Source organism: Ambystoma mexicanum, chromosome 4q, assembly GCF_040938575.1.
Source record: "Ambystoma mexicanum isolate Mex_15411 chromosome 4q, UKY_AmexF1_1, whole genome shotgun sequence".
Taxonomy (NCBI): domain Eukaryota; kingdom Metazoa; phylum Chordata; class Amphibia; order Caudata; family Ambystomatidae; genus Ambystoma; species Ambystoma mexicanum.
Window position 1 is genome coordinate 456076153 of NC_090928.1, and position 4890 is coordinate 456081042.

Consider the following 4890-nt stretch of genomic DNA (forward strand, 5'->3'; position numbering starts at 1 on the left):
ACCCCTTTTTTCAACACTCTCCTATGTGCACCACTCTCTGCTCAGCCAATGCACCTCTCTCTGCAGCTCTCTCCCCTGCACACCCTTTTTTCACCTCTCACCTCTCTGCACAACTCTCTGCTCAGCCAATGCACCTCTATCTGCAGCTGCTGTCCCCTGCACACCTTTCTGTGCACCGTTCTCCTCTGTGCACCACCTCTACTCAGGCAATGCACCTTTTGCTGCAGCTCTCTCCCCCTGTGCAACTTTTTTTGCAGCACTCTCCTCCGTGCACCACTCTCTGATCAGCCACTGAACCTTCCTCTGCAGCTCTCTCCCTGCACACATTTCTGTGAACCACTCTCCTCTGTGTACCACTCCCTTCGCAGCCTCCGCACCTCTCTACATTCCTCTTCCCTGCACACTGCACTCTTCTGGGCACTGCTCTCTTCTCAGCAAATGCAGCTGACTTTGCAGATCTCTACCGTTCACACCCTTCTGTGCACCACTCTGCTCTGTGCACCACTACCCGCTCAGCCAATGTACCCCTCTTTGCATCCCTCTCTCAGGCACACCACACCACTCTTCTCAGACAATGCACCTCTTTACAGCTGTCTCCCTGCACACCGTTCTTTTCATTACTCTCCTCTGTGCACTACTTTCTGCTCAGATAATGCACCTCTGTTTGCAGCCTTCTGTGCTCCACGAGGTTCTACACACCACTGCCCCCTATCTGTCAGCTCAGACGTTTTTTGTACAAGAGGCACTTCCCTGATTTACTGTGTGCACCAGTTTCTGGGCAGCTCTGTCTTTTGTGCCCTGCTCTTTGCACCTCACCCATCAGTGCACAACTCGGTGCACTTCTCTCATGTATGTATTGCTCTGCATCTCTCCCTCTCTGCCGTACACCCCGCCCTCCCACAGTTTTTTTGTTTATAGTGAATTATAGCGCCGAGGCCCCTAGGATTTTAAAGCGCTAGGTAGAGATATAGCAGGTGATCAAAGGCTTAAACACATATTAATTTAAATGGGTGCGGAAAAGATGTGTTTGAAAATATTTTATAAGAAGGGTAACACTAGTTTGTGTTGTTAAAAGTGGGCATTCACAGTTTCCAAAAGCATGGAGCTCGAGATGCAAATGTTTTAACCCCCTCGTCCCCTCTTGAAGGTTGTGCATGCAGAATTTATTTTGCTGCAGTCAAGCTCTGAGCAGCTAATTGGACCCAAAGCCCTGGTTTATTGGTGAAAGAAAGAAAAAGTAATGTCTGCGAGTGGTTTCACACAGAGCCCCTGGTCTTGCGGCAGAATTTATTTTGCTGCAGTCAAGGGGGACAGCGCTGAGCATTTTAGGTCCACAGCATTCACTGGAGAGGTCAAGTGCGCGGGCCTCTAACCCCAGACTTGTGCGCCCCATGATATCAGGTGCCCGCTCAGAGCTTCCAGGGGGGAGGGGGCGGGTCTGGTCAGGGCCTGCCTTCTCACCCTCGCTTAGCGGGGATTCCAGAACAGGCCCAAACCCTTCCCTCTTGCTTGCAACTCATGCTTACCTGGCAGGGTAAAATCTGTGATCACAAAGGCAGATCTCCTAGAGTGGGGCTCACCCATTGCACATCAGATTTGCTGACCCCTGCTATGTCCCCAAATGCAGGATACTCAACTGCATTATTTCTGGTAGTGGGGGACAGCGTTCACGCTTTCCACTGATTTATTGGTGAAAGAAAGAAAAGGTAAAGTGTGCACTAGGCATGCTAAATTGGTTATACAGAGAGCCCCTGGTCTTGTGGCAGAGATTCTGAGTGCACTGCCAGCGCGTGCCCATGCGCTGCACTACCAATGCATGCCCATGCGCTGCACTGCCAATGCATGCCCACATGCTGCACTGACAATGCGTGCCCACGCGCTGCACTGCCAATGCATGCCCACGCGCTGAATCTCTCACGGGGGTTCGCTGGTGGGCCCATGAGAATTCCCAATAGCGATGCCGATATTCAGCTTGTTGGAAAGAAAAAATGTAAAACTGTTGTGGGGTCAATGCAACTTAATATAGGAATATTACAAGCAACTAACCGTTGATCACTGCCCCTGACACCAATAGCTATCTTTGGGACTGCATGGCTATCACTGCCTGTGATGCTATTGTGTCAGAGGTCACACAACATTGCTTTTTAATATACTGCTTTGGGTGAGGTTGTTGACTTTTGGCTCACCGGCCCACTGGGCGACAAAAAGTTAGTGCTTTGGCCCTATATTTAAAAAGGTTGGACAAGCCTGCTCTAGGCCAACACCCAAAAGTCGGTTGGATCTGCCCAGCCGCCCCCAGCACCTCCCACCCTGCACTTACGTGTGGGGCAGTTGACTTCCCTCTTCACTCAGTCTGTCTCCTCCCATACACTTACCAGTTGCCCCTCAACAGGCACCTCTTACACTTCCCTCTGGGGGACACTAATAGCACTTACCCCCTCTCCCCCTCTCCTCTCTCACTGCACTCACACATTCTGAATGTCACAAGGCCTAGTAGGACCGCTCTTTGCCTTATTATTTATTCTTTCTCTTTTCCACTGTTTCTTTACTCCCTTGTTCCCTTCCCTTCTTGCCTTGTGGCGCTTTGAAACACTGTACAAGCGTCTTAGAAATAACCAATAAATAAAATAAATAAATAAAACATAACAACGATAACAATGAGAGACCCTCATGTAAGTGGCCATTGAATGGCTACGGCACTAGGCAAGATTCCACGTGCGATCTGATGAGGATGCCCATGCTTCAAAATTACAATTGAATTGGTCCAGATAAAGATGTGCTAAAAAAAACACCCATAAAACCTCTTTCCCTCTGCATACAGAAAAGGAAAACTCACTCAGTCTACTTCTGAGAAAAGATTGTTTGTTAATCTTTTTCAATTTTTATAAATTGGTATAAAATGAACATTTCTTCCAATAATATGACATCACAGAATGTCTCAACCAAAAAACGTACAGACTAGAGGATTTACAACACATAGAGTCAAATGTTTTCTGGCGAAACAGTCAATGTTTGTGTGTAAGACAAACTTACACACAAAAATTGACTGTTACGTCAGAAAACATTTGGATCTTTATCCGGACCTATTCAATTGTAATTTTGTTCAACTAGTGACCCTAGTGGGTAGAATAGGCTCCCAACCAGGAGCCCATTTATTGAATCTGCCCATGCTTCAAGCAATGGAATCAAAGATAACAACATAAAGATCATCAAGGCAGTAGACCCAGGGCCCTGAAAGTGCCGTATGTAAAGACAGCAAACATATCAGTGAACGATATGATATGATAGGTTATTTATAACGTGCTTAATACCCAGAGGTTTCTAAGCGCGGACCCGGGGATCGAACCTGTGTTATTCCGTGTCGTCTTGCTTCCAAGGCGAGCACGTTGCTGCTGAGCTATCCTCCCGAGACCCCGCCTGATGGTCCTCGCCTGCCACCTGGATAGAGCGAGGTGGCAGGTGAGGACCATCAGAGAGGCAACAGACTCAGAGCGCTACATGCTCCTGGCATAGGCATTGACTGTCAAAGGTCACAGGCACTGGCAACTAGAAGCTGCAGCGATGGACCATCATAAGCAGCAGGTACACTGGTTAAGTGCGATAGAAAGGGAATGGAGACCCTACGCATAATGCAAATATGCAAATCCAACGCTCACAAAGGGGGAGCACATGTACAAGCAAATTAAGTAATGCAGTAATGCCAAAAGTAACATGAGGGGTGATGTCATGAGGCACGACGCACACCTATCACACCTACATTACACCTGGTGCACCACACATTAGAGAGTAGGGCGCTGTGCAGGGAAGTACACATGCAAAACACAGAACATATATGTATCTTTAACTAGCAAGTAACTAGGGATAGGTAAGCATGAATTCCACAATGAAAAGTACACGTGCAGCAATAGTACAATTTTTACATATTTTAAAACGTAAATTCGAAGTGTAATGACTTAAGGGTTAGGCATATTAATGAATAACAGTTTGGCCACAGTTTAGTAGGCCCAGGGCAGACCAAACTGAAGCCATTTTTTAGTTGCTTGAAAGGCCATAGCTCACATTAGAATTGATGTTTTGCTGACACTCACAGAAAATGCTAGATCAGCTCACCAAAGGAGAGACACCAAGAAGCCCATGGTATCTAATTAATAGTTGCAGAAGAAAAGGTTTCTCATGGGACGAGAACTGCAGCCAAATACCAGGTGCAGTCCCACATGATCATTTGAAGGACGTTGGACTGGGCACCAAGGGCCCCGGCAGCGAGTAGTCGCAAAAGAGAATTAAATAGGATAAATTCAGTTTCACCAGTGGTGTCCTGCACAATTTGTTCTACCTAGAGCTGGTACTATGCAAGAGAGGAGATGGCGAGCGAACAGGTGCAGGGGGCAAGGGAAGAGGGGAACCAATCGGGAGACAGGGATATGGTGTTTCAGAGGCTGTAACAATGCCCCTGGCATTGGTGCTGTTCCCTCATAATTCTATTGGATAGATTCGGAGGGATGCTGTGGCTCACGCTGTCTCCGAAGAAGAGGTCCAATGCGCATTGAGGGATTTATCAACTTGTACATGACGGAATACCAACTAATGGCAGGCCAGAGTTTCTGCAGGTCAGCAGATAATGATATAATTGAGGGGAGGGACGCTTGAGGGGCATGACATTATGAAGGAGTGTTGAGGGTGATGTTCCAGGAAATGCTCAGAAAGCTGGGGATTTTCTTGCACAGTGTACTCTTCTTTTGGATTACTTTTGGATTTGTCTTGGATCGCCCCTGGATACACCTGGTCTACAATACTGATCAACTGGTAGCCATATTTCACAATTCCAAGAGCTTGCTTATTGTACTAATACATTTTAAGAGTGGCAGAGCTGTGGGTACTGTGGGAGGGGCA

The 4890-nt window shown here is 47.4% G+C and overlaps 1 non-coding gene across 1 annotated transcript; it reads left to right on the top strand.

The window, feature by feature from the left end:
• The first annotated feature begins 1518 nt into the window (after nucleotides 1-1518).
• On the top strand, nucleotides 1519-1682 carry LOC138468579 (U1 spliceosomal RNA). The gene has a single exon (XR_011268344.1). It is a non-coding gene; the product is annotated as a U1 spliceosomal RNA (small nuclear RNA).
• The last annotated feature ends 3208 nt before the right edge of the window (nucleotides 1683-4890 follow it).